We start from the raw sequence: 12,254 nt of genomic DNA, 5'->3' as shown, positions 1-12,254 counted from the left end.
GGCTTCAATCATCAAGCCCTTCCCTTCCTCTCTGCTCTAGTTTCTCACCACAGAGAACTATGAATCTGACCTCTGTGTCATCAGCACTATGTCTGTGGAACTAATTTTTATGTAAGGGTGTCTTTGCAATCTCCCTCCAGACCAATCTGTGGTTTGTTGACTGCTACTAGGAATCTGGTCTGGGGCTAGGAGTCTGGAGCCAGGAGCTTCTTGTTCATTTGGAGAGGAAGTCAAGGGAACCTGACATTCCCTACCCTCAGCTGCCAAACAAGGTCTTTAACAGAAAAACCTCTATCACTTTGAAGAAGACAGAAACCAGCCAAAATACAAATTAGAGTGGAGGAAATTCAGCTTAATTTGGTGTTTTTAATGAACCTGAGAATTGATGCTGTCAGTGGAACCCGGCATGGAAGCAAGGGAGGTGAAATATTGTACCAATCATGTCTCATGTCCGTCTTCCCCATGATTATAAAGTTTAAATGTTCTTTAGTTAGGTCTATGAGTATCTTATAATATCTTAAGTATCTTAAATAACATATTTATTTGGTTAGGGGTAAACTTTTATATACCAATTGTATTAGTCTGTTCTCACAGTGCTATAAAGAACTGCCTGAGACTGGGTAATTTATAAAGGAAAGAGGTTTAATTGACTCACAGTTCCAAATTACTGAAGAAGTCCTCACGAAACTTACAATCATGGCAGAAGGGGAAGGAAACACGATCTTCTTCACATGATGGCAGGGTGGAGAAGTGCCGAGCAAAGAAGGAAAAGCCCCTTATAAAACCATCAGACCTTATGAGAACTCACTCACTATCACAAGAACAGCAGCATGGGGGTAACCGCGCCCATGATTTAATTACCTCCCACCAGATCCCGCCCATGACATGTGGGGATTATGGGAACTACAATTCAAGATGAGATTTGGGTGGGGACACAGTTGAATCATATCACCAATCAAAGATACTTGATGGGACAATGACTGCTTTTCGGTGTACTTTTTCAATATATTTTAAACCTCTGCATATTTGTCAGTTAATAAATACTTATTTTCAGTGCTCTGGACTCAGTGCCCCTTTCCTTATACTGACTTTCTTGGCCTTCCAAATAAGATATTACAAGTTCTCTGTGCTATACAAATTCTCTGTGCACACAGGTAAACTTGGCCCAGATAACATTTATGTTTCATTTATTTGTCTAACAAACATTGTCAGGTCTGACGTTGTGTCAAATGCGATGAGACGCTGTAGATACAAGAGTGACAAAACTTAGATGAATCTTGCTTTCAACAAGCTCACAGTGAGTGGATAAGGCAGGTGTTAAACAAATAATCACATAAACAAGTACAAATGTATGACTTCCATGAACTGTGAGGCACTGATACTTAGCAGGGATTTGACTTACGATTTGACAAGGAAGTCCAGGGAAAGCTTCACTGGGAATCTGGCTTATAAAGGATGAATAGGAATGATCTAGATGAAGAGACCCAGTAGGCAGGAATGACTAAATGTAAGTCAGTATAGCTACTGCATAGACAGTGAGAGAATGTGAAAGTCAGGAAAAGCCTGGATAGGAAGACAGGGTGAGCTCATATGAGACCTTTGAGGTGTTCAGAGTAGATGTAAGTGGGAGGCTACTGAGTTGGCCCAATCTAGAAACAATGATATTTTACTCAGAATGTTGTGGCTGAATTTTCATTTGCTACATGAGTTTCAGCCATCAGTGAAGAAAAAAGGTTCATAGGATATTTGCTCAGGAAGCAGAAAACCAAACACTGCATAACCTCGATTAAAAGTGGGAGCTTAACAATGAGAACACATGGACACAGGAGGGGAAAAATACACACTGTCAGAAGGCTGTGGGGAGGGAGAGCATCAGGAAAAATAGCGAATGCATGCTGGGCTTAATATCTAGGTGGTGGTTTGACAGGTGCAGCAAACCACCATGATGCACGTTTACCTATGTAACAAACCTGAACATGCTGCACATGCATCTTGGAACTTAAAACAAAACAAAACAAAACAAAATAAAATAAAATAAAATAAGATGTCTGCTTAGAAGTACAAATCCACATTACATCTAATCCACTCTTACAAATTGCCCTTGATTGAAATATTTGGTTTGTTTTTGTCACCTTGGACTCCAAGCTTGTACGTCCTATTAAGTATGCAGTGATCAGTTGAAATACCTTGGTTACAGGATTTCCAGTACTATATTCAGAAACATTCCTAGGCTTTCTATCTATTGTGTTATTGAATCTATTGTGTTATTGCATGGTTCAAGTTCATATTCCTTCAGAAGTACGATTTATTAACAAAAAAATCATGGCCCAGAGGAAGGAGTCAATAGAAAACAGAAGGTATTTCCCAATTACCAGGAATTTGCTTTGTTTTTATTTTTGATATATGTTGGTTGTAAGCTATACATGTTCTTTGCTAAGAAATAACCCTTGAGCTGTGTAGAGTCAGGAGTTGGGCCCCTTCAGAGGCTGAGGTTTGCTGCTTCTGTGTGCTTTCCTTCCAAATAAAAGAGGTTGGAGAAACAGGTTGATCTCCAGAATTAGAAACTCTTCAGATGCTTCCTGCCTTTTTATATCTGCATTTTAGAATCAAAAGAGCTAAATTAGAGAATTCATTAATAGTTAAATTTCAGGTACCAATTCTGATATAAGTAATATTTTGTGGAAATATCTCTTATATTTGAAGTATTCTAATTGGTCAAATCAAGTGGATCTTTCCCCTTAATTACTGATTGGTAAGCTTTATCTTAGTTAAGCTTGAACAAGACCAGTGGTTTGGTCGTTTTTACTAAATTATATTCATGCAGCTATTCAAGTTAATATACAACGAAAAGAGTTCAGTGAAATTAGTTGTTAATACTGACAACAGGGATTATGTAGCACACATACATTATATATTGCTATGTTAACATGACTTTGAGAGGTAACAGGATGGGAGGGACACAGAGTATGGCAGAATACATAAGGAGAGGAAACAAAGCCCTTCTTTTTTTTTTTTTAGACGGAGTTTCACCTTGTTACCTGGGCTGCAGTGCAATGGCACGATCTTGGCTCACTGCAACCCTCGCCTCCCGGGTTCAAGTGATTCTCCTGCCTCAGCCTCCCAAGTAGCTGGGATTATGGGCATGCGCCACCATGCCTGGCTAATTTTTGTATTTTTAGTAGAGATGGGGTTTCACCATGTTGATCAGGCTGGTCTCAAACTCCTGACCTTAGGTGATCCACCCGCCTCGGCCTCCCAAAATGCTGTGATTACAGGTGTGAGTCACGCGCCCGGCCACAAAGCCCTTTTTAAAGCCAGTGCCATGAGTAGGTAGCAAAACTGGGAGGAACGGCTTTGTTATAGCCACAGAAACGGAATCATGAAGCACTGGGGCTCTCAGACAAAATCTTGCTGTCCCACTTTTAAAGCGAGCAGAAAGCGATTGCATGTCAATGAGCAGCTGGATATCAGCAGCAACAATGACAGGCTGGAGATTACCAGTACCACCCAATGTTTTTCTGGTAGGTTTTAGATTTTTGCACTGCCCCAGTGAATGACTGCAATTATTAAGCCAACTGAGTAGCATGGGGATCCAGGGAGACAGAGAGATGAGAGAGAGAGAGAGAGAGAGAGAGAGAATTATAATAAAGAAATTTATTTTATTTATTTATGTATTATTTATTGTACACATATCAAATGTTAGGGAGAAAAAATTTTTGACTGAATTCCAACAGCTTTTATGCTCATTATGCAAGTTGCAGACTAAGGTACTAAGTGACCTACTACTGGCTCCTCCTCCTCATCCCATCTACATATTCTTTCTCTTTTACTCCTTATTTTATCCCTCTTCCTCCTTTCCTCCATAATACTGAAGAGGATCTATTGTACCTATTTATAATGTACACGGGTCAACATGGGTGTTTGTAGGTGTAGGCAGTATTTCCACCTCCTTTGCTATGTGCAGTTGAGAACATGGTAATATACCAACGAGTATTATGAAGAAGACCTTCGGGATATTCTGGGTTGCCTTCTTATTTGCATGACATATGACCAACCTGATGGGTGACTGCTTCCAGATGTCCTTGAAACTCAATAAGATGCTTTTAAAATGCCATCTTAACGACAGTTGCCACTTTGGAATAACCCTGTTCTGGTGATCTTGTAATCTTAGCTCTCCCCAGGAATGCCCCTGTGATGGTTAATATTAGCTGTCAACTTGATTGGATTGAAAGATGCCTGGATGGCTGGTAGAGTATTGTTCTTGGGTGTACCTGTGAGGGTGTTGCCAGAGGGGATTGACATTTGGGTCAGTGGACTGGGAGAGGAAGACCCACTCCCAGTGTGGGTGGACACCATCCATTTGGCTTGCCAGCACAGCAAAAACAAAGCAGGCAGAAGATGGGATAACTTTGCTTGCTGAGTCTTCTAGTTTCCTTCTTTCTCCCAGGCTGGATGCTTCCTTCTGCCCTTGGACATCAGACTGCAGGTTCTTTAGCCTTTGGACTCTTGGACTTACACCAGTGGTTTGCCAGGGCCTCTTGGGCCTTCAACCACAGGCTGAAGGCTGCACTGTTGGCTTCCCTGGTCTGTAGACTTTCAGACTTTGGCTGAGTCACTACTGGCATCTTTTTTCCTCAGCTTGCAGATGGCCTATCGTAGGGCTTCGCCTTGTGATGGTGTGAGTCAGTTCTCCCTAATAAGCTCCCTTTCACGTATACATATGTCCTATTAATGCTGTCCTTCTGGAAAGCCCTGACTAATACAGCACCCAAAGATTGTGGTATTGAAATTATAGTTTCAACAGTGATTATTACAATAGTAACAGTTTCTGTTTATGAAGCATTTACAATATGCCACACACTGGGCTATAACTTTTACATGAATTAGGGCTTCCAGCCACCTCTACGCTGAAAACCATCAATGACATCCCATTGTTTTTAGGAGGAATACCCAATGATCCCCAAAGCTTAACCTATTCTGGCCCCTGCCTTTCAGGTCTCATTATCACTCATCTCTTCCTCATTTCCTGTACTTCAGGCACACACCTAGAGCTCTTTAAATGCTCAATTGCTCTCCTGCCTCTGGACTCTTCCAACTGCTGGTCTCGCTGCCAGAGCGCTCTTCCTCATGAGAATCTGCCTTGCTCTCCTGCTTACGTCTTGTTCCTTGTCATATGTTCTTAAAGACCATGTTCTTTTTCCTTGGTACACACATGTCAATTTGCTATATGTCCACTGATGTCATTGTCTTTCTCTCCATTGGTACCAAAGCTCCATGAGAAGGGGGCGGATTCTACTTGTGTTCATTATTGCATATCAGCTGATTTTATCCGATGTACAATAAAGGATCAACATGAGTACCGAATAAATAAAAGAATGAATGGATTCTGTTTTGCCAAGGCTTATATCTATTTTACATTAGACCTTAACTCTCTGTAAAGAGACTTGTTTCTGTGGCAGCACTTTTTTACCCACTTCACAGGCATTTGGAACCCACTATAGGGGTCAATAAGTGACTCAGTAACTCTGAGAGACTAGATATGTATCCATCTCCCCAAAGTCCTGGCCGCTTCAAACACTGTTAGAAGTCCCACTACACAGTTCTAATCCAATTGATCTATGTGCTGTCTTTTAGACTTTGAATAACACTGTGGTCTTATCCAAAGGGAAGAGAAGGGTATTGATATTTATCAAGGGCCTACTTTCTTCCTGGAACACCATTTGGTGCCTTTCATACATTCAGTTAAAATAACTACCAGTGCATTAAAAATAGAATAATAATTGTAAGGTATTTTGGAAACATAAAGACCTCTGTAATATTAACTACATTAGAACATTTCTTAGAGGATTGAGATTTTGAAATATTAAATTGCACCTGCATTGCTTAGTGAGCTAACTCACTCCTCTACAGATAACCTTTGTGAAAATAAAAATGATTTTTGGCAATGTCATTCCATGGAGAAAATCTGATAAACTTAAAGTGATTGCAAATTGTCCCCCAAAAGATCAGGTGTCCTTGTTATTGTTAAGCCAGTTTCTGCAATTACAAGATTGTGTAAGAAAGCAAAAGTTGTATTAGCTAATGTACTGAACATTTAACAATTAGTTTCCAGTAAAGTTCTCACCCCACCTACCTTGAATGTCTCTCTGTCCATTGCATCAACATATTTGGTAGTTGTTGCCTGTTGATACTTTAAGAGGTTGTGACTTTTATTTAAGTAAAATGCTAATCAACTGGAATGGCAAACTTTGAGGAAGGTGAAGGATTTCCAAAAAAAGAAGAAAGTGACATTAGAGAACTCTTTAATATATGTCAAACTACCACCAAATGAGTCTGGCAGAGTTAGAACAGTTAATGTCAGAAGAAGAGAAATCCATGAGGGCTATGACATGATAGGTGCCTCAAAGAGACAGATCTGAGAATCAAAGAATTAAAGGGAGTGCTGGCAAAATTTATAAGGCTGTTTATGAGGCACTTATGATCTTTTGACACAAAGGGCCATGTTGACATACAATTTTGAAGGGAAATTATGATCTATTAATCAACACATAACTCATTATTGGTTTATTACATAATTCATATTTACTTAAAAAGTATTGACAAAATGAACTAATTTTCCTTATATTATTTTGAAAGAGAAATGCCCAAACATATTAACTTTGTTCACCATTTAGTATGACACTTAGACCTTCGTGTAGTAAATTTACTTTACATGTCTTTTTCCAGGTTTTATATACCCTCACATAGTGAAGACTACATTCAAGTCACTAGGTTTTATCTCTTCCTTTCAAATAAGTTAAGTGAGCTATTCCCCTGATTTTTTGCCCAGCCGCAATCATCCATACTGGTCCTATATAATTAATTTTCAAGGTTAAAACTTGGATCATATCTCCACTTTTCCTGCCTCATTCTTTGTATATGTTCATATTCATCCTGTGGAAAATATCTTTGACACAATAGAAATACTGAGGAAAAAGTTATCATTAATATTTTCACACATTTCTTCTGCATGATGAATGACTGTGATCTGTAAGAGCTGAGTGTTATTATCGTTATTGTATCATTCTTGCATTGCTATGAAGAAATACCTGAGACTGGGTGACTTATAAACAAAGCAGGTTTAATTGGCTCACAGTTCTGTGGGGTGTACAGGAAGCATAGAGCTGGCATGTGCTTCTAGGGAGGTTTCTGGAAGCTTACAGTCATGGCAGAAAGCAATGCGGGAGTTTGCACATCACATGGTGAGAGCGGGATCCACAGAGAGAGGGGAAGGTGCCATATGCTTTCTCACAACCAGATTTTGCAAGAACTCACTATCATGAAGACAGCACCAAGAGGATGGTGCTAAACCATTCATGAAAACCCAGCCCCATGATCCAATCACTTCCCACCAGGAGGTTTGGGTGGGGACATACATCCAAACTATATCAGTTGTGATAACAACTTCTCTAGTTAGGATGTTCTCTGAATACTGAATCTCTTTCTTGGATACTTTTATAATGATCCCTGTGATGAAACTGCAGTTAATTTTCTATATTACCTGATTCTCTTGAAGTCACCACATAATTTTCACCTTTGCAAAGATAGAAATACTAACAGTGTAACAGAATGCCAGGTCAGATAGCCGATCGACTGATAATTAACACAAGTGAAGTCAATGTACCTTTTTAATCACTATTTTGAAGCACTGTTGATTCATTTATTTAAAAAGTTGAAGTACAAATTAAAAATATTCAGGATATATTAAATCCATGAGTAGGCAATGAACACATTATATGGGGCCAAGATTTTGCTTAGAGAAAAATGACTTCCACGAGTCCTTAATTTATTTTTATCTGAGTTTTATTTTTGGTTTGAATTACCCAGATAAATTCTTTAATTTATTTGTCTATGTAAATTAAGTGGAAGAATTATGTACTCAAGTGAAAATAAGTGGGTAAGTCTATTCCTATATGCAGTCTACCGAAAGTAATTTACTGAATTCTTTTTATGTTCTTAGTTCAAAATTATAGGCTTGTAGGACAAAAAGAAATAAGGTAGGTTATGTAACTTACATTAACTCCGAAGTATAAAGAAAGGAAATAATCAATTCTCTTAGTATCTTTGGAAGCAGTATTAAATATTTTAAAGTTCCTATTATATTATTTAATTCATTTTAATATCTGAGAAAAATACACTAAAGTATAAAATGTACAAACTGAAAAAGACATTCTCATACATTAATACCTTTAGTATACACTGGTATCTTACATACACACATATTTAAAATGTATATGTAATATTATGCTTAATGAATAATTTAGGAAAATATCCAAAAAAACTTTAGCATTCTATCTTATTATATATTTATTTTAAAACAGATTATTTTACTTTAATGCACTGATCATTTCAAAGAAACTACTTACAACTTTTTATATACAGTTTATCATTAAAGTCAAATTAAATATGAATAGACTATAATTTTTATGAGCTTCCACTTGCCACAAGAAAATAATTTTTTTCTTTTGTTTTAAAGAAAATGACTGATTGATAGAGTGATTGATTTAATAATGGATATAGACAGACCTAATTTTACTGCACTTTACTGTGCTCTGCAGATACTGTGTTGTAAATTGAAGGTTTGTGGAAATTGTGCATCCAGTAATCTTACTGGCACCATTTTTCCAAACAGCACGTGTTCCCTTAATGTCTCTGTGTCACATTTTGAAAATTCTTGCAATATTTTAAAATTTGTCATTACTAGTATTGCAGCTATTATGGTGATCTGTTTAGTGATCTTCGACGTTACTATTGTAATTATTTTGTGGCAATATGCACCATGGCAATACAAGAAGGCGAACTTAATTGACAAATGGTGGCCTGACTGCTCCAGTGACTGGAAGTTACCCCTTTTCTTTTCCTCTCCTTGGGTCTCTCTATTCCTTAAGACAAAATAATATTGATATCAGGCCAATTAATGACTCTAAAATGGCCTGTAGGTCTTCACATGAAAGGAAAATCACACATATCTCACCTTACATCTAAAACTGGGTATGATGAAGTGAGGAAGAGATATTGAAAGCTGAGACAGGCTAAAAGCTAGGCCTCCTGCATCAAGCAGTTAGCCACATTGTGAATGCAAAGGGCAAAGTACTTGAAGGAAATTAAAAGTGTTAATCCAGGGAATACACAAATGATAAGAAAAAGAAACAGTCTAATTGCTGGTATGGAGAAAGTCTGAGTGTTCTGAACACACAATCAAGTCAACCACAACATTCCCTTTAGGCAAAGCCTAATCCTGAGCGAGGCCCTCACTCTCTTCAATTCTATGAAGGTTGTAAGAGGTGAGGAAGCTGCAGAAGAAAAGTTTGAAGCTAGAAGAGGTTGGTTCATGGGGTTTAAGATAAGAAACTGTCTCCATATATAACAGTGCAAAGTGAAGCAGCAAATGCTGATGAAAAAGCTGCAGAAAATTATCCAGAATATTTAGCTAAGATTATTGATGAAGGTGGCTTCACTAAACAACAGATTTTCAATGTAAATGAAAAATCCTTAAATTAGAACAAGATGCCATCTAGGACTTTCATAGCTAGAGAGGAGAAGTCAATGCCTGGCTTCAAAGCTTCAGAAGACAAGCTGACTCACTTTTTAAGTGCTAATGCAGCTGGTGACTTTAAGTGGAAGTTAATACTCATTTACTATTCCAAAAATCCTAGGGCTCTTAAGGTTTAATGATACATCTACTCTGCCTATGCTCTGTAAATGGAACAAAACCTGGATGATAGCACGTCTGTTTACAGCATGGTTTGCTGTTCCTTTTAAGCCCATTGAGACCTGTTGCTTAGAAAAATATGTCTTGCAAAATGTTACTGTTCATTGACAATGGACCTGGTCACCCAGGAGCTCTGATGAAGTCGTACAAGAAAATTAATGTTGTTTTTATTCCTGCTTACATAACATTCTGTAGCCCAAGGATCAAGGAGCAATTTTGATTTTCAAGTCTTATGATTTAAAAAGTACATTTTGTGCTTGCTTACACAGCACATTTACTAAAATTAGAATGATACAGAGAAGATTAGCATGGACCCAGCACAAGGATGACATGAAAATTCTTGAAGCATTCCATATGTTTGAAAATTAAAAAAAATTGCATAGTTGCCATACATAGTGATTCCTATGATGGATCTGGGCAAAGTAAATTTAAAAATCTTCTGGAAATAATTCAGCATTCTAGATGCTATTATGAACATTCATGATTCATGAGGAGGCCGAAATATCAACATTAATGAGAGTCTGGAAGAAGTTGATTTCAACTTTCATGGATGACATTGAGGGGTTCAAGGCTTCAGTGGCTAAAGTAATTGCAAATTTGATAGAAATGGTAAGAACTAGAATTAAAAATGGAGTCTGAAGATATGACTAAATTGCTGCAATCTTATTATAAAACTTGAATGAATGAGGAATTGCTTCTTATGGATGAACAAATAAATTGTTTTTTTCAGATGGAACCTACTCCTGGTGAAGATGCTGTGAATATTGTTGAAATGACCACAAACAGTTTAGAATACTTAATTGATAAAGTATCCTAAATGCATAAACTTAACTGATAAAGCAGTGACAGAGATTGTGAGGATTGATTCTAATTTTGAAAGTTCTACTATGGGCAAAATGCTATCAAACAGCAGAGTATGCTACAGAGGAGTCTTTCATGGAAAGCAGAGCCAATCCATGGAGCAAGCATTTTTGTTTTCTTATTTTAAGAAATTTGCACAACCACCCCAATCTTCAGCAACAATCACCCTGATTAGTTATCAATCATCAATGTCAAGGCAAAACCCGCCACCAGCAAAAAGATCAGAACTCTCTGAAGGTTCAGATGATTATTACCACTTTTTTAATATAGTTTTTTTAAATTAAGATATCTACATTGTGGTTTTAAACATAATACTATTGCACACTTTATATACGACACTATAGAGTACACATAACTTTTGTATCCCCTGGAAAACAAAAAAAAAATTGTGTGCCTTACTTCATTATGATATTTACTTTATTGTATTGTTCTAGAACCAAGGTTACCATATTGCTGGGGTATATTTCCTTTCCATCTTGTTTTTCTAGGAATTTGTGATAGTTAACGGAAAAGATATATGCAATAAAGTGGAAAAACATAAGTTAGAACTCAGGGTTAAGAATACTAGAAATTATAATAAGAGGTCAATATGGTTAAAAGGAACACAGATATTCAGGTCACAAATTTCTACACTGTTGTTATAATTGAGCTTTGAATTTGTTTCTAGGACTTCTGGCAGCTGAAGTGAAATAAGGAGGTGAGAAATTACATAGACATTATTTTTTCTTTTTCTTTTTTTTTTTTTTTTTTGAGATGGAGTCTCGCTCTGTCGCCCAGGCTGGAGTGCAGTGGCCGGATCTCGGCTCACTGCAAGTTCCGCCTCCCGGGTTTACGCCATTCTCCTGCCTCAGCCTCCCGAGTAGCTGGGACTACAGGCGCCCGCCACCTCGCCCGGCTATTTTTTTTGTATTTTTTAGTAGAGACGGGGTTTCACCGTGCTAGCCAGGATGGTCTCGATCTCCTGACCTCGTGATCCGCCCGTCTCGGCCTCCCAAAGTGCTGGGATTACAGGCTTGAGCCACCGCGCCCGGCCAGACATTATTTTTTCTTATGGAAAAGTAAAGAAGGTATTTAGACATGGTTGATAGACACGTTTTTCCGTAACAGAAAATTTCAAGTGCTTCCAGTTTTGTTTTGGAGATTTATTATTATTTTAAGTAAATCCAATGCAGTCTTAAGTACAATCTGTTGCATATCATTTTATTCTTGGCTTAATTTCTAAATATTTGTGTGATTTGAGTAATTCATTTAAGTTTTCTTGACTTTGGTTTCTTCATCTGTAAAGGAAGGGGACAGGGCAAGATGACCTGCGCTCAAGTCCATCGTAATTCTAATATCCCATATCCAGTGGGTTCCCATTTTCCCAGCATAGAGAATAGCACTTATTATTTAAAAAGCCAAGTTTGCCTTTTTATAAATTTGCCTTTTGATAAATAATCTCTTCTTAGGAAGAAATATTTTTAAGTTAGGGGTCACCTGTCAATTATGTCGAATGCTCCGAAGAGTTAAATAAGAGAAGGACTGATCAGTTTGGTTCGTTTGCGAGAGATTGCTCAAGAAATGAAAAGTTAATTTCAGAGTGGAATGAGTGTCAACTTCCTGGTGTACTGGGTATCCACTTCCTAGCATGCCTCTTTACATC

At 37.7% G+C, this 12,254-nt stretch overlaps 1 protein-coding gene and 1 non-coding gene across 8 annotated transcripts in view; one reads left to right on the top strand and one right to left on the bottom strand.

The window, feature by feature from the left end:
- Positions 1-12,254, bottom strand: part of SPHKAP (SPHK1 interactor, AKAP domain containing) — a 196,497-nt gene that overhangs the window by 174,288 nt on the left and 9,955 nt on the right. The window lies entirely within an intron of this gene.
- LOC126933348 (U6 spliceosomal RNA) lies at positions 10,005-10,111 on the top strand. Its single transcript, XR_007718570.1, has one exon. It is a non-coding gene; the product is annotated as a U6 spliceosomal RNA (small nuclear RNA).

The sequence above is a fragment of the Macaca thibetana genome, chromosome 12 (assembly GCF_024542745.1).
Source record: "Macaca thibetana thibetana isolate TM-01 chromosome 12, ASM2454274v1, whole genome shotgun sequence".
Lineage (NCBI taxonomy): Eukaryota > Metazoa > Chordata > Mammalia > Primates > Cercopithecidae > Macaca > Macaca thibetana.
This window is presented reverse-complemented; position numbering and strand designations above follow the sequence as displayed.